Source organism: Loxodonta africana, chromosome 19, assembly GCF_030014295.1.
Source record: "Loxodonta africana isolate mLoxAfr1 chromosome 19, mLoxAfr1.hap2, whole genome shotgun sequence".
Taxonomy (NCBI): domain Eukaryota; kingdom Metazoa; phylum Chordata; class Mammalia; order Proboscidea; family Elephantidae; genus Loxodonta; species Loxodonta africana.
In genome coordinates, this window is record NC_087360.1 from 11,701,278 (window position 1) to 11,725,653 (window position 24,376).

The 24,376-nt window shown below is 51.1% G+C and overlaps 1 protein-coding gene across 3 annotated transcripts in view; it reads right to left on the reverse strand.

Annotated features, from left to right (window-relative positions):
- Window positions 1–5,748: 5,748 nt before the first annotated feature.
- The window catches only part of RBM19 (RNA binding motif protein 19), a 161,062-nt gene continuing 142,434 nt past the window's right edge, over window positions 5,749–24,376 (reverse strand). For 2 of the 3 annotated variants that reach the window (XM_010598952.3, XM_010598950.3), the window contains exon 25: window positions 5,749–6,168. The gene's annotated coding sequence lies outside the window, so the exon portion shown is untranslated. Of the gene's footprint in view, window positions 6,169–13,326; window positions 24,310–24,376 lie in introns of those variants that run through there. The other variant, XM_010598951.3, reaches the window with a different exon arrangement.

Consider the following 24,376-nt stretch of genomic DNA (forward strand, 5'->3'; position numbering starts at 1 on the left):
TCTGGATAATGTGCACATGTGTATGTCTACATTCTTCTTGTGTTTTTAAATTGAGGTGTAACTAGACAATGTGTGTGTTCTGAAGAATTGTTACATATGCAAATGCCCATGTAATCATCACCTAGATCAAGACATAGGCCATTTCCAGCCCGTCAGTAGGATCCCTCAAGTTTCCATCACGCCCCATGCCCCAAGGAGAACTGCTACGCTCACTTCTATCACCCAGATTAGTTTTGCCCATTCTTGATCTTTGTACCAGTGGGATCACATGGTCCTCCTCTCAAAAGCATGTCTGTGAGATTCAATCACGCTGTTGTATCATTAGTTCCTTTTTCATTCCTGAGTAGTATTCTGTCATGTGAATATAAACCAAAAAACCAAACCCAGTGCCGTCGAGTCGATTCCGACTCATAGCGACCCTATAGGACAGAGTAGAGCTGCCCCATAGAGTTTCCAAGGAGTGCCTGGCAGATCTGAGCTGCCGACCCTTTGGTTAGCAGCTGTGGCACTTAACCACTATGCCACCAGGGTTTCCTGTGGAATATACTACCATCTATTTACCCGTTCTACTGTTTGATAGGCATTTAGGTTGCTGCCAGTCTTTGCCAATTGCCATGGAGTCAATTCTGACTCATGGCGGCCCCGTGTGTGTCAGAGTAGAACTGTGCTCCACAGGGTTTTCAGTGGCTGATTTCAGAGCAGAGCGCCAGGCCTTTCTTCCGAGGCCCCTCTGGATGGGTTTGAACCATCAAACTTTCAGTAAGCAGCTGAGCATGTTAAGTGTTTACACCCCCCAGGGATTCCTTCCGGTCTTCAGTTGTTGCAAATAAAACTGCTGTGAGCATTCTTGTATAGGTCTTCTGGTGCCTTTGTACTAATTTTAATTATCTTTTAATTCCTTTCTTCCTTTACCTTACATCTCAAACCCAATCTCCAATGCTAAATGTGTCAATGCCAACACTTCATTTAAACCAGGAAAGAGAAGTCTGGATGCCATGGGAAGACAGGCCAGAAATGGGAGAAGGGAAACGCCCTCTCCACCCCCGCCAATCTGCTCCAGTCCAGAAAACAGAGGTTAACCCCAAGCTACACGGGGTTTCTGTATGTCTCTTAGCATCTTCCCACCCATGAAGCACTGTAACCAGTTGCCCAGTTTGTTAACTGTTTGCGCCACCTAGGGACTCCAAAACACCTGTGAGTTTTTGTATTTTAAATAACACCAAGGTCTTGGGATACTTCCTCCAAACTGCTTTAACTGAAGTGTTGTAGACAATGCTGACATTGACATTAATTTGATCTTTAGCATCTACGCTATTTCTGGAGTTTTCCCAGGACATCCTCATAAAACTTTTCTGTTCTATAAAAAGTTGATCGTCACAATGTATCTCAAACCCTGGAACCCTGACGACAGCACAAGCGCCTTTTCAAGGTTTGTGTGGATTTTCTCTCTCTCACTCTTGGTTACTGTCCATTATCTGGGCCCTTTCCCATCCAGGCTCAATGAACACATGGAGCTAACCCCCAGCAAGCAGTCTTTCTCAAATGGTGACACTTGTCCAGCAAAATTACTTTAGGGTTAAGTAATGACTGTGCACACACACACACACAAAAAAAGACCCATGTCTGGTCTTAAAAGCTTGAGTGTGGTCGTCTTAGATACAACTATTGGTCTCTACTCATCAGGAGCAAAACAGTAAGAAGGTAACCAAAAATACAGAGAAGAAACAAGTCTATAAGGCTGACAGCCTACACAAGCCACAACTTCAACTACCCTGAGACCAGAAGAACTAGATGGTGCCCAGCAACCACCACTGACTGATCCCCCTAGGCACAATTAGATGATCCCGGTTAGACTAGGAGACAAATGGAGACCCAGACTCAAATTCTCTTTTTTTTTTGTGCTTTAAGTGAAAGCTTACAGTTCAAGTTAGTTTCTCATACAAAAATTTATACAGACATTGTTATGTGACCCTAGTTGCTCTCCCTATAATGTGACAGGACACTCCTCCTTTCCACCCCGGATTTCCCTAGTCCATTCAACCAGCTCCTGCCCCTTTCTGCCTTCTCATCTCACCTCTGGCAGGGAGCTGCCCATTTAGTTTCCTGTATCTACTTGAGCTAAGAAGCACACTCTTCAGAAGTATCATTTTATGTCTTATAGTGCAGTCTAATCTTTGTCTGAAGAGTTGGCTTCAGGAATGGCAAAACTCAAATTCTTAAAAAGGGCCGGACTAACCGGACCAGTTGAGACCAGAGGATTCCCTGAGGCTATTTATTGCCCTGAGACGCTCTTTAAACCTTGAACTGAAACTATTCCCAGAGACCACCTGTTAGCAGAAAAACAAAGTGACACACAGAATAAAGGGTATTACTTATTAGACCAGTACTCTACTAAACAAACATCTGTATGAGTCCAAAAAGTCAATATTTAATCAAAAGCAAAGATGAGAAGATAAGGGGGGAGGAAAACTAGACTGCTGGAAATAGAACACCCAAAACATAATAAAAGAGAATGTTGACACAATGTGGAACGTGTAACTACTGTCACTGATCAATTTGTGTGGAAATCGTCAAATGGGAACCTAACTCGATGAGTAAACTTTCACCAAAAACACAACAAAACATTATTTAAAAAACCAAAAGCCAAAAAAACCCAAATAACACCCATGTGTATCTTGATTTGCTTCTTGTTAGCCCTTCCTAATAAGCATGGAGCTTAAAAGGAGAGAAATTTAAGTAAGCAGGAGGTTCATTTTATTGTGGAGGGTGGCTCTTCCATACCTGCTTGCTATTTTAGAATCTCAAGGTTCCTGTTTTGGACTCAGGCTCATTCACATTGTTACTTACTCCTCTCTGGCCCCAACAAACTCTTATTCCATGTTGCCAATTCAGGAAGGCTTTTGGCAGCAAGTAAAAGAAAACACAACTCACTGTCTGGAGTAAGGTGGCTGGTGTGAATTAAATGGCTTATCTGTCTGTGATTCTCTTGACTCTTCCCTCAAGGTTACAAAATGGCTGCTGCAACTCCAGGCATCACATCTGAGTAAAAGGCAGAAAGTGAGGAATGGAGAGGGCCTGCAACTTCACTACGTTTTTATCAGGAAAACAAAAATTACCCATGAAAGTTTCTAGTAGATTTCTGCTTATGTCTGATTGGCTACAACTGGGTCCCAGACAGCCCTAGCTGCAAGAGAGGCTGGGAAAGCAAGTGGCAAGCAGCACAGGCAAAAGGGATTGAGAACATCCGCTTACTCCACAGTGTGTGCCACATCCTGTGTCCATCCCCTCTCACGCTCGTCACTCTGTGGCATCATTTACCTCGTTCCTATTTCAGTAAAGGGTAAGCCCACCACAGTTGCTCCTTATGTGTCTAGATGTCTCTCAAATCCATTCTTTACATACTCCACTGTGTTCCAGGAACCTGGGCAATTTTAAGTCCTCAAACACAATGTCCTCTTATTTCTGGAGCTTTGAACTTGCTTGTCTCCTGCCTGTGATGCCGCTGACCCCACTGCCACTCAGCATACATGGGTGGCTTCTTTTTAGCCTACGAGTCTTGGCTTAAACATCACTTCTTTAGTGTGGCCTTCCCAGACCGCCCCAACCAAACGCAGCCCATTCCTTGGCTCTCACCTCTGTTTGAAATGATACATTTATTTGTTCCTGGTTTGTTATCTGTTTTCCCCATGAGACCTAAGAAGGTAATTACTTTCTCTCCTAGCATTCATTACGTCCCCATGCCAAGCACAGTGCCAGGCTCTCAGTAAACACTTGTGGAATGAATGAATGAACAAGTTAAAGGGGAGAAGGAAAAAATGTCTGTTGACTGTTGGCAGTTTTTGATCAAAGTGGGGAATGTGGCTTAAATGAGCCCAAAACTTAAATGGTTACAAGAGCACTGTTGTTGGGAGAAAAATACACACGTGTATGTGTGTGTGTGCGTGTGCTATGCACACATTCAGTCCCTAGGTGGTGCAAATGGTGAACACGCTCAGCTGCTAACTGAAAGGTTGGCAGTTTGAGTCCACCCACAGGTGCTTTGGAAGAAAGGCCTGGCAATCTACTTTTGAAAAATCAGCCACTGAAAACCCTATGGAGCACAGCTCTACTCTGACACAACAAGGGGTTGCCAGGAGTTGGGATTGGCTTGACGGCAATTGCTGTGTCCTTGCACACACACACATGCACACACACAAGGGATACAGACATTAAAAAAAAAAAAAAAAAAGGAAGACACTCTCAACTTTCCCCACCTGCCTCTCTGCTTCATGCCTCAGTCTTGAGGACCTTGCAGCTGAAGACAGACCGCATCGGTGGACTGAACACAGAATTAATCATTTGCAGCCACGGTCTTATTTTTAGGACCAAACATATTTCCTTCATTGTGGGCCCATGTTGCTGGCTTGTGCTAATTGGGTCCATGGAGGGACGTGCTGTAATTCACACGTGCACTTTGCTTGAAATAGGCTCTGTCTGAAGACAGCCCAGCCCCAGCTCCAAGGGGTCTCAAGGCAAATGCCACCTCCACGACCCCCTCCTAGGAGGTCATCGCCACGCAAAGGTGCCCAGCCCACTTCTGATTGCTCGGTCCCATTCAGCCAGCTGCAAAGGGTTAACATGCTCAGCTGTGAGCCGTAAGGCTCACGGTTTGAAGCCACCCAGCGGTGCTTGGAAATATAGGCCTGGTGATCTGCTTCCGTAAAGATTATAGCCAAGAAAACCCTAGAGAGCAGTTCTACTCAGACACACATGGGGTCGCCCTGAGTCAGAGTTGACTGGACAGTAACGTTTTTTTTTTTAATCCATCCAGCCAAGCTTGCCTTCTTGGGACACCTCCCTCCACCGAATTCTGCTCTGGCCACCAGTACTAGCCCTAACTTTTGAGGCAGTTCAGGGAGGCCGGGCTCCCCTGCTTAGCAAGGCCAACTCTGTGTGGGATTGGGGTGCGCTGCTGTGGAAAATTCAAACACCGGCCACTCTGCAGAAGAGCCACACTGAGCCCTCTGCCTGTCTGGTCACCTCAGGTGCAGTACACACGAGATGGACGTTGGCCAGGGAGCAAACAGTTATCACCTTGGCAGCAGTGTCTCCCCTCTCAAGGACAGAGGGCGACCATCTGGGCTTGGCCAGAGCGCACGGAGGAAGCCTGGGCCTGTTCTCTCCAGAGAGGCCGTTATCAACACCAGAAGAGGAAATTTGAATAGAGAGAAGTGGGGGAGCCAGTCACCACCCCACCACGGTTTCCAGGCAACATGCAGTCTGTTGCGGTCACTGTCATACAAACCCTTTCCCCGTACGACGGCGGGTCCCCCGGGGATGAGGGGTGAAGTGGAATATTTTATCAGCCATGTACATATGTAACCAGAAATGGGGCTGAAAAGCCAGACCTTGTGTTCCTGAATAGGGAGGATGAGGGAGGGGGTGGAGGTGGCTGGCGGAGGTGGCGGGAGGGACTTATCTCTAGGAGGTCGACAACGAGAACACGCTGTGACGGTGACTGTCAACCTCCACCTTGTCAACGGGGAAGACGTCCGCACAGAGGACCACTCTGGGTATGACGTTTAAGAGGCATCTGCCCTGGACTACTAACGTAAAGGTTGGTGGTTTGAACCCCCCCCAGTGCCTCTGCAGGAGAAAGCCCTGGCGATCTGCTTCTGTAGAGATTACAGCCAAGAAAACCCTCTGGAGAACAGTTCTACTCTGTAACACGAGGTCGCCAAGAGTTGGAATCGACTTGAGGACAATAGGTTTGGTTTTTGTATTTATACATAAAAATCTTATATACATTTAAAAAAAAAAAAAAAAGGAGTAAGAAATACTTAAAAACTTCCCAGGAATGGGGAGGAGGATTCTTTAGTGAACAAGACCCAGGGTTTCCATTCAGGGCCCACCAGTGGCTTGGTGAGTGTTTTGTGCCAATGGGGAGGAAATCCTGAGTGCCGGGCAGGCCTGGCTGCCCCTGGGTTGGAGTTCCCAGTTCATTCTGCAACATGGGTCGGAGTGACGCTTGGAGAGAGAAAGGCCAGTTTCCAGTTGAGGTCTGAGGAGGCAGGAGGCGTCTCAGCATTAGATGTCCAGGCACAGAGGGGTGGAAGGTCCCATCTCCCCTGTGCTCCCCAAAAAGCAGCCAACTCTTCCCGGCCCTGTGGAACACCATCAGCCAGGGACCTAAACACCGAGGTAGAAAAATAATGAGGTGAAAATGTTCACTGCAGCACGATTCACAAGAGCCAAAAGGTGGGAACAACCCAGACGTCTGTCAGCAGATGAATGGATCAACAAGATGTGGTCTAGCCACACGATGGAATATTACTCAGCCGTAAAGGGAAATGAAGTCCTGATACATCTATGACATGGATGAACCTTGAAAACATCCTGCTGAGTGAAATAAGTCAGGCACAAAGGGACAAATACTGTATGCTCCCACTTATACGAAATATCTAGAATAGGCAAAGGCACAGACAGCGACTCAAGTTGATGGGTGGTTACCGGGGCGGGAGGGGCGGGGAAACGGGGAGTCACCGTCTAGGAAGCCTTGGGTTTCTGTTTATGGTGATGGAAAATTTAGCAATGGATAGTGGTGACGAGTGTGCCACATGATGAACGTCATCAATGTCACAGGACTGGACATGTAAAAAAAGGCTGACTTGGCAAATACTGTGTTATATACATATTTTACAATTAAAAAAAAAAGAACGATGGAAAAATTTAAGAACGGTTATGATAGCTGAGCGATGTGATGAACATAATTAATACTGCCGAACTATACATGTGAAGATTATAGAAAAGGCAACTGTTTTGTTACCTATATATTTACCACAGTAAAGACAAAACAAAAAAACTCAAAAGAGTTTAACGTGAAAGCAAGCAACCATGCAAAGAGACACCAAGCCACCGGCCCAGGGAAAGCACTCACTAGTCTACGCAGGCTGCCTGATTTGTTGTGTCTGTGGGGGAAGTCTAGGGGGAGAAGGCAACCCCACATGTTATCTGGGTGGCAGGGATCAGGAGTTTTTTTCTGGCGACTGGTTTGTAAGAACATCTCAAAAGAACGCGGCACAGAAATGACCAGCTGTGACAATATGCACACCTTGCCACACCTCCGTCCCCAATTCTTGGGCTGGGGCTCCTGCTACAAGCTCATTCAAAAGTTTGTGAGACTGGAAGAGAAGAAAGTTAAGCCAAGTGGGATGGAGAGGAAAAGAGGGAAGGAAGAGAGAGAGAGAGAGAGAGGCGAGAAGCGCGAGAACCCATCTGGGCAACGCATCACATTGAAATTGCCCCGCATTAAAAATTCACCAGCCAGTGAATTTTCAAGGGATTTGTAGTAATTAGATGACAAAATGCTGGCAAATCTCAGGCTTGCCAAAGATGTTACTCAGGGGTCAAAGACTCGACACTTTCGGCTGGGTAATTTGTAAGTGTCAATCACTCGCGGCCATCAGAGAGAAGGAGCAATCTAACGGCTGCATTCTAACGAAGGGAATGCTCCAGCCTTCAGCCCACTCACTCGCCTGCCAGCAAGCCCCCAAGCCCCTGCGGCCCCTCTCATCTAAGGCACAGACAGCAGCTGTGGACTCACCAGGGACCCGGAGCCAGGAAGGCCAACTCAAGTTTCCAACTTCAACTTCTTGTTTTGGTTTTTACCCCTTTATTCTGTTTTGAGAAGGGCCCTGACTGGTGCAAATGGTTTCCACTTGACTACTAAACCTAAAGGTTGGTGGTCTGAACCCACCCAGTGGCGCTGTGGAAGAAAGTCCTGGCGATCTGCTTCCAAAAAGACTGCAGCCAAGAAAACCCTATGGAGCACAGTTCTGTTCTCCAACACACGAGGTCACCGTGAGCTGGAATTTTTGGAAAGCAGCAACTTGCCAAGAGTTGTACTTACCTCTTTTCTGGAGAATTTTAAGTAACACTGGCTGCTACCGAAGGAGATATGGGTTGTTCACCTGTGGACTGTGTTCTCAGTCCCCAGGCCTCAGTCTCCTCATCTGTGAAGTGGGCCTAAGAATGCTTACCTTGCAGGGTTGTTATGACTACACGAAGGGAGAGAGAGGTATTCTCTACAAAGCAGACCCAATCACTCCACAACTGTCCATGCCCCTTTGCCCCAGGCACTGCGGACTCAGGAGTCACCATGCGGACACAGGCCTTGCCCTTATGGAACATTCTAGTTGGGGGCAGGAGAAAGAGTGGACAATAAACAAGTAAGTACAAAGTATGGCAGAGTTGGAGTCCCTGGGTGGTACATACGGTGAACACCCTGGGCTGCTAACCAAAAGGTTGGAGGTTCAAGTCCACCGAGAGGTGCCTCAGAAGAAAGGCCTGGTGATTCTGGAAATCAGCCATTAAAAACCCTATGGACCATAAATCTACTCTGACACACACGGGGTAGCCGTGAGTTGTGGTGGACCTGCGGCAACTGGTGTGGTTTTTTGAAGGGAGACAGAGTGTCAGCGGACAAGACTGACTGGGTGACATTTGAGTAGAGACCTGAGAAGACAAGGGGATGAGCTGTGGAGACACCTGAGGGCAGAGTATCCTCGATTAGGGGACCAGCTGTGTGTCTGAGGGACGCCAGGCGGCCAGGGTGGCTGGAGCAGAGTAGACAATTCTAATTGTGATGAAAATGATCGTGAGGCTGGAGACCGGTGGGCAAAGGCAGGCAGGGCTTGGCAAGGCCCTGCCCCCCTCCTGCCCCTCGGAAGCCTTCGACACTCTGAGGCCCCACAGGGCTGGACTCGGTGCAGCCCAGCCGGGACAGACCCTGCTCGACTCTGGTTCCAAAGTCCTAGCAGGGAAGAGAAAGGCCCTGAAGACGCTCTGCTGCGGTACCCAGACCTGCCTGCGGGCCTGGGCAGCATGTGTGACAGGATCATGTCCTGGCTGCTCAGCTGACTGACAAGCACGCAGCCGAGGGACTAGTGAGCCCGCAGGTAGAGGGATGCTGTCAGGACTACCTGTGGTGGCCAGGACTGCCTGCAATCCAGACGGAGGCCGGTGTCAAGGAGATGGGCATCTTGCTTCTAACAGGGTCCTGTCCTCTCCCTCACTGCTCCCACCCACCGGGATGTCTTCTGTAAAAAGCACTGGCTTTGGAATCTGACAGTTTTCAGGGCCTGAAGTCTGACTACTGTTTCTGAGCTGTGTGACCTTGGGCAAGTCACCAAACCTCTCTGAGCCTCTTTTTTCACAACTGGAAAATGGGCATAAAAGCCTCACTCACATGGTTCTGGAGAGGCTCAGTAAGACTGGCACAGGGGAGGTTCTCAACAGGAGCACTTCCGACTCAGACACAGCCCTCCCTGTAAGTGGGAGATGATCAGATTCTGGCTGGCTGCTTACTGATCACCAAGAACATTCTACAGCTACACTGCACTTCAGGGAAAAGAATTAGGAGACGAGTCTCTGCTCTAAGAGATAAGGAGCTAGGACAGCGGCCTCTGTCCAACTTGCTGCTCAATATGCAAAATAAATGCTTAGAGTGGGATCTTCACGCCTTGTACGTTCACATATATGGCCAATCCTCATCTTGGCTCCAGGGGATAGGCCTGGGCTAGTATCTGCCAACCCTTCTCTCTTGAGCTCGTCCTGGTTATTGTTGATGTTGTGGTGGGGGCAGGGCAGTATTTTGAGTGTCTTTAATTCCCCTCCCCCTCGCCTCCTGGGGACTGGGTCTCCATCGCATGGAGCCTTTGCTGTGGGTTTAGCTGGGCTGTGAAACCACTCAAGGGGAAAATGAGAAACTACCCAGTGTTTCATGGGAGTCAGTGGGTTGGGCCTCCAGAGCTCTGGGCTCTGATGGCAAACCCTCCCCAACCCACAGGCACGGACAGGAACTGGAGGCCCAGCCCCGGAGACAGAGACGAGTGCCTGCTGTCCCACCACGGCCTGAAGGCCGAGTGGCCCGCCCGAGATGCAAATAAAAATCAGCAGTAGCGGGCAAGTCAGTTGCCTGTTCCCTCTGGGTCCTGGTGAATATCACCCGACTTTGCAGTTTGGACGTGGGACTTTAGAGCTGACCAGGCATCCACTGAAGAATCGATGGGACCGACAATGAACCCGTTGGTGTGGAGTCGATTCCGACTCACAGAGACCCTGTAGGATGGAGCAGAACTACCCTATACGGTTCCCAAGGAGTGGCTTGTGGATCGGAACCGCTGACCTTTTGGTTAGCAGCCGAGCACTTAACCACCGCCACCAGGGCTCCATGAGACAAACCACAGTGATGCGAATAACAAGCCTCCTCACCTCTACCCCAGTGGCTGCTGTTTCCCCGAGCACTTACTTGGTGCCAGCCTGGTCTCGGTAAATTCCATGCCAACCCTAAGAGGCCAGTGCCATTACTGTCACCTGGTCAGAGACGCTGTCCCTGACCCTGTGTGTAGGCACTCCTGTCTCTTTCTGTGCCCTCAGCTCGCTGTAGTTTCTTCTGGCCCTTCTCTCTGCCTGATATCACCTTACAGGCTTACTTGCTGATGTCTGTCTCTCCTGCTTGGTGACTTCAAGGGGCGGGGACTTTGTTTGATTTCTTTACTGTTGTGTCCCCAGCACTTCAGGGGCTCTTACTACACAGTTAACAAATACACAGACCCCCCTCCTCCCCATTTCAGACCAAGGATCCCTGGGCCCAGGGTAGAGCTGTGCTTGAACCTGATGCATTGGGCTACCCTTTGGCCTGCAAATGGCGGCAGGAGCCTCGCCATTCCCTGCAACGTTCTCTTGGCATGTGTCATTGTGCCGGGAAAGAGAACACTGCCCCATATGCGGCTAGCTCACAAATCAAGCCTCTCCCCCTCTGCCGTGCCACGCCTTCCAGAATGTGGAGCCTGGTGCCTGTCTGCACAAACTCACAGAAGGTGCTGCGCTGTTGCAGCTCATCTCCTGATGGGCTCCTTAGGTGGTGCACACAGTTAACACGCTTGGCAGCTAAGTGAAGAAAGGTTGAAGGTTCAAGTCCACCCAGTGGCACCCCGGAAGAAAGGCTAACCTGCAAGTAGCATTTTCTCCACCCTGTGAGAGCACCCAGGGTGGACCACGTTCCGTCCCACTTCGAGAACCCGTGCAGGTCCAGTCCTTTGGATAATGGTCATTTCCTAAGTGCTGACCTAAGTCCTTTACATCAATACTCAGCTCATTTCACCATCACTACCATGCTGGGAAGTAGAAAAATCTGCCACCGAAAACCCTATGGAACACAGCTCTACTCTGACATACACGGGGTTGCTGTGCGTCCCACTTAACTCCAAAACAACTGGTTTTTTACTGGTTCGAGGGGGTGGAGAGGGCCGAGCACTCACAGCGCTGGGGGCTGTTGGGAACAAACGACGCAGATAGAAGGCCTGCCTGCTGGGAGCCCCTTGCTTCCATAAGTGGGGCATGCGACGTGCCACACCGGGGTCATGGTGCATCGTGGTTAAGAGCCTGTGCTCTGGAGCCAGGTCCCCCCCGAGTTCGAATCCTGGTTCTGTGTAGTTGTGGTCCTAGGCATGTCACATCACGTTTGTGTCCCCACCCCCATACCGCATCTGGAAAAGGTGAGAATAGTATCTACTCCCTAGTGAAGTGGTATCAGTGAAATGAACTTGTCAGTCACGTAAGGTGTGACAAAATGACCATTCTCCAAAGGACTGGGCCTGCACGGGTTCTACAAGTGGACAGAACACTGCCCCTCACAGTGTTCTCACGTGGGGCAAATGCTACTTGCAGGTTCGCCTGACCACCTTCCCCAAGGCACTGCCTCACCTGAGTCCAAATCTGCTGTCTTACCTTCCAGGAGCCACCACTGGCCTAACACCCAACCCGCTGTCAGCCCCCATGCCTCATCCCCGAGTGGACTCTCTCTGCACAACAGAGTCACAGCCAGGACTTGAGTCCACAGCCGAGGAGAACCCGCTGTTTAGATGCTGTGGCTGGGGGAGTTGACAGGGGCACAGGTGCCCGTGATGAAGGTGGACAGCCTCCTCACCTCCCTCCCTTACAAAGGCGGCTGCTTTTTAAACTGTGTTTCTGTTGTAAACATTTCGCTGAAGGAACAAACGTACCAGACCTTTGGCTGGTGGTCAAGTGCTCGGGTTTGGAGTCTGAGAAACCTGGGCAGCAACACCACCCCTGCCTCTTCCCAGCTGTGTGACTTGGGGGAAATCCCTTCCACTCTGAGCCTCAGTTTCCTCACCTGTAAAATGGGTATTATAAACTGTAACAGTACCCATGAGTCACAGGGCTGTGGTAGGGGTTCAGCAATTTGTCATTTGGTTTAATTTGATCTGGAACTTAGCCCCCAAAGAAGGGCAGCCACCATCACGAGAAGTCAGCCCCTGCCCTCGGAAACGATCCAAGGTATACCTGGGTGGCTCCGGGCTCTTGTCAGCCCCACATTTCTCAAATCCCTGCCCTGGACGGACCACCCTCCCAGGCCCCTGCCGTTGCCACCTCCCCTGTGAGGATGGACGCTGCCTCTTGGAGCCGATCTCATCCTAACAGGGATGGTGGTGGAAGACAGCAACACACCAGATGGATTCGGTGTGATTTCTTCTCCGCAAATCCCCCCACGAGCTCCTGTAAAATATCCAAATGCCCCTCCAGTGTGTGAGGAAGAGGAGAAGGCTCTCAGCCGCCCATAGCCTACAGCTGAGGGGCTGGAGGGACATTTCCAGTCCCCGAAAATAGGGTCTGGAGCCTCGCCATTATTTGCCCAAGTGGGGCAGGGCAGTGTCTCTGGACCTTAAAGCCACAGGCAGAGGCAGATGGGCAGGCTGGGGGTCCTGCGTGGTGGTGACAAGCGGGCCAGAGTCCAGCCACCTGGCTCAGCCCTGGCTCTACCCAATTGCTGTGTGGCCTTGGGCAGGTGACCTCACTGTCCTGGGTTTCTGCTTCTCATTGGAGATAGGGATGATGCCAACAGCCCTTCTCACGTAGCTTAGAGGGTTAAATGCGTTAGCTTGGGTTTAGCCACAACTGTTATGGCAACTGCTGATCAGGATGGTGGATGAGCGGAGACCAGGATGGGCTGGTACAGGAGAGGGGGTCACAAGAAACCTTAGATGGGGGAAGAATTTAACTCTTGTTGCATGCCCACAGTGGGCCAGGGGCTGGACACTCATCTTGTTTTGTCTTGTGACCCACCCAATGGATGAAGACACTGGCTCCCAGAACCACGGTCCTGCCCTTGTCCCACAGGTGGGAGCTCACCTGCCAGGATCACTCAGAGAGTCCTGAGCGGCCACTACCATCATCCCCATTCTACAGAGGAGTAAATCGAGGCAGACAGGCCAGGTGGCTTTCCTGAGGACACGATCTGTGACTGGTTTTCCCTGAGCCCAGGTTTCCCGGTGCCCTTGTTCGGGGCGAGGGTGAGGGAGCAGCACTATTGGGAGTACTCAGAGCAGGCCGGTACTGCACTGGCCTGAGACTCGACGGGTATGCTCTCCAAGGCTACACCTTCCTTGCTTGGGGATGAGGCTCGCTGCCCTTCTGGAGCAGTCTGCACCAGGTGACCTCTCTTTCCTGGGGTCACTTGTGAACCCACAAATGTAGTCAGGAGGCCGAGAGAAATGAATTGGCTCTCACCTACCTTTCCTGAGCTCCTGCATGGATGTCAGCCAGATGCTGGGGTGGGCACCACGCACCCTCAAAAGGCCGCATCCCCTTCCCCCAGCCCCAGCCGGGTCAGGCAGCTGCCTCTTTCTGCTCCTTCGGCACATCCTCAGCCCTCTCCTCAGGCTGCAGGGGTCCAGACTGCAGTGGCCAGGGGCTCAGAGACTGCTCCTGGCTCCCTGTCAGGGGACCCTCACCCCAAGCAGCCCCTCGGGTGAGTGGGCAGCCACTGCCACCTTGCTGTCGCAGCTCTGCCACCAGCTTTTCCAATTCTGGTCACATCACTCTCACACCTGCCTGCTGCCGCCACTCTCCTTCCCTGGGCCGGGTTTGGGGTGAAAGCCTTGCTTATTAGTCAATCTGGACCCCACTTACTGTGAATTACCAGGTCTGATTGGTATTCATGAGTGGATACATCTGAAGCCTCAGTCAGCCGCCACGTGATGGAGGCCATGGCGGAGCCACTCGAGGAGAGGGCGCTGTGTGGCCCTGACACCGGCACCCACTGGCTGACAGCACTGGTCTCTGAAGGGACCAGTAGGGCTTCCCAGCCTGGGTGGGTGGGTGACTGCGAGGAGGGGCAGCGGATGGGGTGGGAAGGAGGCCAGCAGCAGGAGGTTCCACTGCTCCACCTTTGCACAGGCCTTTCATTCCTCCTGCCTGAGCCTCCTCTTCCCCTTGGCTTGGCTACCACTTCCTACTCAACTTCAGCTGGAAGGCCATCTCCTCCGAGAAGCCTTCCAGCACCTCATTGAATCAGACTCCACCACGATTCTCTCAGGGGCACTGTGCTCCCCTGGCAGTGTCTGTAATCTCTTTCTAGATGTTTGGTAATGAGTTTCCTGAGGGTCTGGACTTGTACACTAGCTCACCATCCATCATGCTGTGCCTGCACAAGGCAACAAAAATTCCATGGAATGGATGGTTGATGTGCTTGCCCTGAGCCAGGTAATCAACACACTCCTGGGAGGGAAGGGATCTATTCTTCCAGTCTGTAAACGCAGCAATCTGGGACCTGCCCCAGGCCACAGAGCTGGCTGGAGGAGTGGGCAGCAGGATCTAACCAGTAACCACTGCCAAAGAGTTGACTCTGTAGGGTTTGCAATGGCCGATTTGTCTGGAAGTGGATAGCCAGGCCTTTCTTCCGAGGTCCCTCTGGGTGGGCTCAAACATCCAACCTTTCAGTTAGCAGCTGAGTGTGTTAACTGCTGACACCACCTGGTGGGACTCCAAGCAGCACCTAGGCTGGGGTAACTCCCAGGGTTAAAGGAGGAGCTTAACCTCTTGCCCCCAAGGGTTCAGTTTCTCAGACGCAACCTCATCTTGAGGATCCAGTGGCTTTTGCCCCAGAAGCTAAGACTATCCGATAAGATACAATCAGAGTGCACACCTGACAGTTCATCGTCAATTCAGAGAAAGCACAAACGTGTAGCCATGAGTCGGAATCCATTCACGGCACAGAAAAACGGCCCCTCCTCCATTTAAAAAACTGCCTTACGGGGCCGGGGGGGGCGGGCGGGGAGACAGATATGTATATACTCTTCTAAGCAGATCACCCACCCAATGGAATAGACAAGAGATGGAAGAATTGGGAGTGCTTAAAAGATGCTAGAAAGTTAATATCTGGGCTTCTGAGCAGGAACACAACGAAGCCGGCTTTTCGCTCTGCCCCCAGAAATGAGGCCGCCCGCGCCAGCTGGGTGGTGAGGCAAGGCTTGTCCCTGATTCAAGGTTCCAAAGTGAGGCCACTGAGGCCTAGGGAATTGGAGAGGAACCAGAATGCAGAGAAATGAGGCTAAAGCCAAACCTCAAGAGTTCTAAATTTCGACGTTTCCCAGAGAGCACGGGGTCTGAATGGATGGCGTTCTGGGGAGCTGGAATGAGCAGGATGAGCTGTTGAAGGGCCCGGGGCGCCTTCTAAACTGAGGGGTCTGAAGCATTTACAGGCTGGGCCTCCGCTCCATGGGAGAGGCTGGGCTCCCTCGGCTGGCTGCCCACCTGGCAGGGAGGGGAGGGCTTGGCCTGAGCTCCTGGGCTGGCTCTGGCTCACCTTCCTTGAGGATGGTTAGGCCTGGAAGCCACCCAGCTGGAGAGAAACTGCCAGTGGCCTCTGGGTAATTTGGGGCCCCACCTGGCTGTGATAATCAAGCAGGGTGGACCAGAGTGCTGAGGAAGGGCTAAGAGCACAGAACCTTCCAGAAGGAGGAGATTAACTCGATGATCCACTCTCACCTGGGTCACCAGGGTCATCTGGGTCCCTTAGCAGTGCTGGGTGCTCCCAGAGGGTGAAGTGAGAAGTGGAGGCTGAACCCACCCGCCTGGCCATAGAAAGGAGTCCCTGGGTGGTGCAGTTAATGTGCTCGACTGATAACAGAAAGGTTGGCAGTCTGAACCCATTCAGAGGTACCTTGGAAGAAAGGCCTGGAGATCTACATCTGAAAGGTCACAGCCATTGAAAACACTATGGGGTGCGGTTCTACTCTGACACACATGGGGTTGCCATGAGTCGGAATTGATATGATGGCAACTGGTTTGGTTTTGGCTGTGCAAAGCCTCTGAATGTCTTGCTTCTCAAGAGGCCAGACTTGGGACTACCTGGACTCCAGCACAGACTTTGGGGGTGCTTCCGGTTTGTGGACACGGTTGTGGACAAGACATGGTCCCTGCTCTCAAGGGCTTACGGCTGGTGATAGAGTGGATGGATCTCAAAGTACTCTGAGGACAGTGCTGTCATGGTGGCAAATGGGCAGAGGCCAAGAGGAAGGGCACTCAAGTCTTGGTGGGGGGCTAGCTCAAAGGAAGTGGTGCCATACCTGAAGGTGGTAGCCAGGTGAAAGAGGCAGGGGAAATGGGAGATGGAGGCTGCCCCTAGGAATCTAGGTAACATGGGGCTGGAGCCCATGGGGGATGGAAGTAAGATATATTGAAGAAGTATGTGGGAGAGTGTTGCATTTGTGCTCCCAAGTTTTTATGCCCCATCCCACCCCTTTTGGTAGTTCCCTCCTACTTCTTTGTCATATAACTTACTTTGGCCAATGGGATAGTAGCAAACTTGACACACCCTTTAACCCCTTTGCCTTCGAGTTGGTTCCCACCCAAAGTGACCTTGGGACTGAGTAGAGCTGCCCCACAGGGCTTCCAAGGCTGTAATCTTTACAGAAGCAGATTGCCACATCTTTCTACCATGGAAGAGCTGGCGGGTTTGAACTGCAGAGCTTTTGGTTAGCAGTGAGCGTTCAACCAGGGCTCTTTAAACTTGACACTAGAGGCTGAACAGAGCCCTTCTGTTCTTGCTCCTCCGTGTTCACTATGAGAATATGACTGGGCTGGTTAGTTGGAGGATGAGATAGCACTAAGTCAGCCCAGCTGAGTCCAGGCCAGACAAGCCTACAGCCAGCCAGCCCTGAGCCATGTGGGAAAGAGGCATAAATGACCCACTGGACCTACAGACTCATGAGCTAAATAAGTACTTACTGTTTTATGCCACTGGGTTTTGTGATTGTTTGTTAATCAGTATTATTATGGCAATACATAACTAAAAATACAGTGAGCTGTTGGAACTTCATGTTTATGTAGTTTTTAAGGCTATGAATCTTCCTCTAGGCACAACTTTAGCTGTTATCAAAATCATGGATTCTGATAACACAGTGTTTCTATCACTGCTGATTTCTAAATATTCTGCAATTTTAGTGTTTTTTTTTTTTGACTCAAATTGTTTGACTATTTTAATTTCCAGGAGCTGTTTTTCTTCCTATTTTTTGATATAAATTTCTACTTTTATTGTATTGTAGTTATAGTATATGGTCAATATTATTTCTACTTTTGGGAATTTATCGAGGTGTTCTTTGGTGGTCTTACATATGGTATTTTTTAAAATGTTCTCGGGACTGTTTAACAAGTGATATATTCTATGTTTACAGCAAAGAATTTGATAACCCTGCAATGTGGCCTTTACTCACCTATCAGGAGTCACTTAAGATGCTAAAACTTCCCTGAGAATCTCTCCCTGCCCTTCTCCTGGGCTCCCACAGGCAATAGCACTTTCCCCATTTTTCTCTTTACACCATAATTACTGAGCTATTTGGCCATCTCCCCAGAGAGATGGTGTACTCCATGAGGGCAGGGCCATCTCTGCCTTGTTGACCACTGAGTCGTCAGCCACCAGCTCAGGGCTGGCAAATAGACGGTGCTCACGAAATGCTCAATGAGCAAGGAAAGGGCTCAGACAGCCTGGAGTGGGCTGAACGGTGGCCCCCAAAAGACATGTCTATCCAGAACATGTGAATGTGACCTAATTTGGAAGAAGGGTCTCTGCAGATGTAATTAGGTTAAGGATGGGATGAGATCATCCTGGATTATCTGGGGGCCCTAAATTCAATGACAAGGGTCCCTGTCAGAGGTAGATTTGAGAGACAGGGAAGGCCATGTGAAGATGGAGGCAGAGACTGGATATATGCACCCTCAAGCCATGGACTCCCTAGGTGGTGCGCAGCTAACTGAAAGGTAGGTTAGAACCTACCCAGACGTGCCTCAGAAGAAAGGCCTGGTGATCTGCTTCCAAAAGGTCACAGCCCTGAAAACCCTATGGAGCAGTTTTACTCTGACACATGGGGTCACCATGAGTTGGAATTGACTCCACAGCAACAGGTTCGGTGTTCTGGTTTTAAGCCAAGAGATGCTTAGAAGAAGCAAGGAAGGGTTCTCCCCCAGAGCCTTTACGGAGAGCATGGTGGTGCACACTGATCTCGGACTTCTGGCCTCTAGGCTGTGAGAAAACAAATGTCTGTAGTTTTCAGCTTCCCTGTTTATGAACTTTGTTACAGCAGCCACAGGCCACTCATGCACTGCCCTATCAGTGGAAGCCCTTCTGAAGATTCCAGGAAAAGAAAGGGCTACAGAGAAAACAGTTCTGTGGAGAGAGCACCTGGGGTGCACTTGGCCGGGACATGGCCGAACTGCACACTGGTGAACTCGAGGGTGTACAGGGCCTCCTTGCTGCGACATATGGAGAAACCAGCATTTTGTAGAACCAGACCCATACCTTTTTGGGGGGACGTTTCATGGTTAACTAGAGCTTGGGTCTAATACGTTGGTGGTGTGTGCCATTGAGTCAATTCCGACTCATGGTGGCCCTTAAGGACAGAGTGGAACTGCCCCATAGGGTTTCCAAGGCTGTAAATCTTTATGGAAGCAGACTGCCAGGTCTTTTCTTCCGAGGAGTGGCAGGGAGATTTGAACCCTTTGCACCACCAGGGCTCCTTATATCTAAGACAGTGGGGCTTAAACTTTTTTGGGTTAGGAATTGGATGAAGGCACCAGATTTTGGGCCCTCTATGATGGTGCTGCCTCTTACGTGGGATAAGTCAGCTCAAAAGGTGGAAACCAAGGACACAGTCCAGCTGACCTTGAACATGCTCTAGGACAGGCCCAGGCCGAGGCTTGTCCACATCTGTGGCCGAGGCTGCTACTGCTTCCCAACACTTGCTCTCTGCTTCCTGCAGAAAGGGGCCCTTGTGTCTTCGCAGGGCACATGGCCTCCCAGGACAGATACTGTTTCCCAGCATCTCCTGCTGTGAGGTGGGACCGTGTGACCATAAGCTGGCAAAGCGGTATGCTAAGAACTGATGCGAGAACTTTCAGCTGCACCCTTAAAGGGCAGGTGACCCACTCCTCTCCCCCTCCTGCTGGCTGCGTTTGGTGCAGTGGGGAGCTGCCTGGGCCACATGGAGGAGACAGTGAGGAGGCATGGCAGAGCAATAATGCAGAGGGACCCACAGCAGCCCTGGGCCTGCTGACCTTCCGACTGTCACGGGAGAAATCCTCCTCCATCTAGTTTAGTCACTGATGCTGCAGGTCTGTCATGGTAGCCGAAACACAACCTAACTTATAAGTCATCTCTGTGTGGGCCCACACAGCTACCTGTCCCCTGGCTGGTGGGCAGGCTGCTGCTCTTTAGTTGAGGACCAGGTCACAGCTTGTATTTCAGGGCCGTGAAATATCTCGCAGCTCCCAACTCGGGCTGGTTGCAGTGAGATACTTAAAACGTGAAGTTGGGTAACTGAGCCTAAGAAAATAAACTCCTGGGCAGGGAGGAAGGGAGGCGTGATCCAGGGATCTACCAGGTGCCGTTGAGTCGACTGCAGCTATGGCAACCCCATGTGTTGCAGAGTAGAACTGCGCTCCACCGGGCTTTCAGTGGCTGATTTATTGGAAGTTGATTGCCAAGGCTTTCTTCTGAGGAGCCTCTGGGTGGTTTCGAACTGCCAACATTTTGGTTAGCAGCCAAGCGCTCTACCTTTTGCGCCACCCAGGGACTGAATTCAGCCCCACCTCCCAGCCCCTCTGGGGAATAAGTTTGAGAACCATTAATAGGAATCACGTAAGGCAGACCCTACAGGGACTACCACTATGAAGCTTCCTTCCTTCGTCCGGGAAGTCAAAGAGGCAGGAGAGGCTGGTCTTTGGCTGTGGTGCTGTGCCCAGGGCAGAGGCCTGGAGAGAAAAAGGGGTCTGGTTTCTCTCAGCACCTTCCCAGAATATTAGCCATGAGTTGGTCACGTTTCTTCCCTGAGCCTCAGTTTTCTCACCTGCATAATGGGTTGACAGTCGCTGCCTTGTGACTCACTCCCACCTGCAGGAGTGTTCTGTAAACCACAGCAGGCCACGCAGACATACAAAGTAGCAGGGATATTACCACCTGGGATCTTTTCGGGGACCAGAAAAAGGGAAGGCTCCTGACAGTTTGCAGGGAAGGTGGGAGCAGCTGCCATCGGAAATCTGCACAGCAACAACAACAAAATGTTTGCTGTTGGCCTGAGCCCAAGGATGGGGCCCTGCGGCCCCGGTGGATCGTTTTCAGGAAAGCTGCAATTAAGGGGAAGTGGGGTTTATTAAGGGAAGCTGGAGGGGACGCAGCCCTGGCTTCTGGCGATGCTATAATTAGATTGCAGGGCCCCTTTGATTTAGCCAATGAACCAGAAGGCTGAGGAACACTCATGCCTCCTGGGTGGCGGGTGCTGGGGAAGAGCCTGGCGGGGCACAGGGGACACTGCCTTGCTGTGGGAGATGGGCCACTAATAGCGAACACTTGTGTAGTGCTCATGGTAAGCCTTTCACACCTCATGACAAAATAAGTCCTTTAATCCTCACAACATCCCAGTAGCCGGGATGATTACTGTTCTCGGTTTGCAGAGGAGGACACTGAGGCACAGCAAGGTCAAAGGGTTTGCTCGAGATCATGCTGTGCGTCAATGGCAGAGCCAGATTCAAACCCAGGGAGGCTGGCTCCAGTCCCTGCTGGTCACCGGGAAAGAGCAGCTTCAGAGCCCTGCGCAGCAGTGAGGCAGGGTGGGGCCAGCTCAGCACAGAAGCTCTGCCACGGTGTTACCTCTCAAACCACTTACCTTCTCTAGGGCTGGTTTTGTGCTCTGTATGATTAGGCGGTTTGCTTTAGATCAGGGGCTGGAAACTTTTTATATAAAGGGTCTTAACCAGGATTCCTTTTTTTTTTTTAACAATTAGTATGTATTAGTTACATAATTAGAAAATATAAAGGGCCAGAAATCTGGTGCTTTCATCAAATTCCTAACCCCAAAAAGTTTATCTTAGATCTGAGGAGCGCTGGTGGTGCAAACGTTTAAGCACTTGGCTGCTAACCAAAAGGTTGGCGGTTCAAACCCACCTGGCGTCTCCATGGGAGAAAGACCTGGCAATCTACTTCTGCAAAGATTACAGCCTGGAAAACCCTATGGGGCAATTCTAGTTTGTCACATGGGGCTGCTACAAATCAGAGCTGTCTCAGTGGCACCTACCAACAACCTACTGTGTGCCAGGCCCAGGGGACGTGGTATGCCCCAAACAGGCCTGGGCCCTGCCTTCCTGGCGCTTCCCATCAAGAGAGAGGAGAAACGCTCAGCAAGAAACACAGAACCCGATTCAGAGGTGTGAAAGGTGCTGAGGTGGGGTTCAGGTCTTGTGAGAGCATTGGACAGGGGGCCTAGCCTTCCTTGTCTGAGGTTTGGAAAAGTAATCGAGGGGAAAGTGCCTATTTCGATGGCTGAGACAATATGGGTGAATACATTACTAATCATGTATTCTATTAATCTTTCATTATTATTTCTGCTGAAAAAACTGATTACATTTGATTACTGACTCTCAGCCAGAGAGAAGCAGGTATAGGATGCCGGTAACCCAAGAGGGTTTTCCTCGGGTGGGAGGGAGTGTCCCATTGCCACAAGGTGTACCAAAGGGTTAAAGTCATTTTCAATAAAATTTAAATTTCAGCAGGCGCTCACTCTCCCTTCCCCGTCCCTGGCCGCCTTTGAACATTTGACTGGCAACCATTTCATATTTCAATCTCGGCAGAACAAATTGAATTAGATGTTGAAACCAAACTCGGCTCTGTTCACCAAAGCCTGCATGCTCTGCTGGCGCTAATCCCTTCCTCAACGCTGCGAGCACAGAGAGGCGCTGCAGAAACGGCCCGGCCACCAAAGACAAAGCAGACGAGACAAGGAGGGAAAGAAAAGGGCGGAGAAACATGCGGGCAAAGGCCGCTGAGAACTGTCCGCTGTGGGACAACACGTGTGTCTGTCCGGGGATTCCTGGCACCCAGCATGGCTCCTAGCACACAAGGGCCTGCTAGAATGTGTTTGCTGAATGAACAAATAAATGAGTGAATGAATGACGTGGACGCCCTGCTCTGCAGCCTGTGCCCTTTCCCTGTTCTCCGTGGAGTGGTGGGGGCTGTTCTGCACACGCCTGCCCCTCGATGACGAGACCACATGCTGGGCACCCATCAGAGGTCAGGCGCGTACACCGATCCTGAGCTCCACCCAGCCCCGACCCCAGTGTGCAAACCTGACGAGGACACCTACTTATGTTTCTGAAGGAGTAGGAGACAGGCCTTCCTGGCCCGGCCCCGGCCTCCACTTCGCGCCCAGGGATCACAGCCTGGCTGCTGGCCTTCGCTGACCTGCCCTTAACGTGCACACATCTGTGCATCGGTTTCCAAGTGCTGACCTGTAGCCTCCGGTCCTGGCTTTCAGAAAAGACAATTCTGCTACTGTAGCCACGACATCCCTGCATGGGGGCAACCCTGGGATGAACAGGGCTAAGAACACACGGCACCATGAGGGCCGCGGCTCCCAGTGAAAGGCTGGCCCCACTCCCAAATGCATGCCTCAGCGACTGCCAGGCCCATCTTGGGTTTGGCTTGGTGCAAGGAAGTACTAGGTAGATGATTCACCTTTACGTCACTTTGCCTGCAGGTTTACCCAAGTGATGGCCAGCTAGTGTGTGTGTGTGGGGGGGGGGGCGGTCTGCTGGCTCTGGGGCTGGTGGGCAGAGAGGCACCGCTCCTGTCCTCCATGACCCACCTCCTGGCTCTCTCAGCCCTGCCCTGTGTCTCCACAGTGTACCCAGCAGCCTGCTGTACACACATGCCTGCTCTGACTTCCGTGAGTGCTCACTGGGGCTGGCCCACCAGCGAGCGTCTTTGTGGCTGAGTCACCATCATCATCGCCACCAAAATAATAATAAAATATCAACAGCTATCACGTACACAGCGTTCACTAGGCTTGAAGCAATCTGCTAAGTGCTTTCCATCCATTATCTTATATTTAATCCTCAAAAAAATACTATAAGGTAGGAGTTCTTGTATCCATTTTAAAGATGTGGAAACTGAGGCTCAGAGACATTGAGACTCTTGCTGCTGGTCACACAGGCAGTGAGTGGAGGAGCTGCGATTCAAACAGGTGTTCTGAGTCAGGACCTGCGCTTTCTGCTCTAAGATTCCCACGTGCCACACTGCAGGGCCTGCTGCCACTCCCCTTGACCACTCCTGCAGGTCCGAAGGCTCCTGCTGGCCTCCTGCAGCACCCTCCTCCCCTGATGCTGGCTCTAGTCCAGCGCCATTTCAGTCCCCTCCTGGCTCTCTCCTGGTGGGGGCTCCTGACCATTTGGGCACCACAGACCCCTCTGAGAAATGGATGTGCCTGTCTCCACTTCAACACACCAGGCTCCCAACGGATCCAGAGCCTACAGCCCCAGAGGCACATTCAGACCCCAAGCAGTGCTCTTTGTCCAGCTGCTCCTGCCTTGGCTCACTTCCAGAAGTTCTCTCCTAGGTCTTCAGGTTGTCTGGGACCTCTGACGGCCCAGCACCACCGCAAACTCATCCAAACCCTTATCGCCGCCCTCGTAGAAAGCCTCTTGGTGCCCACTACCGACAGCAGTGACTATCAATCTCCCTGATGCCTTGGCTCAAAGGCTCCGTGGCCCCCCATTCATCCCGGACTCAATTCAATGGATGGATTTCTTGTAAAATGGTTTCCTGTGGCCACTCTTCTCCATGGGCGGTGAGGGAGGAGTCGCAGGGAGAAGGGAGCACCTCCTCCGGGCCAGGCACAGCACTATGTGTGCATATGTGTTACTTCAGTCCAGGATGATGACTGCTATAACAGCTTTAATAGTTCCCAACTGTTTAAGGCACTTATTTTCACAGGGTTCGAGGTCACGAGATACTCTTTCAAACCCCAGGCTGTCCTCTGCACTATAAGGGCTGTGGCTGAAAGGTCCAGGGCCCTGAGACCAGGAACAAGGCGGCTGGGTGGGCAGGGGGAGGAGGTGGGACTTTAGAGAAAAGTCAGCAGGGAAATGCCTCTCCGTGAGGCTCCGTGAGGCTCCGTGGGGGAGTGGAATTTAAAGTGACATCTGAAAGTGGGAAAAAGGGGTCAGAAAATATGTGGGGGAAGGGCACTCCAGACAGAGGGAACAACAA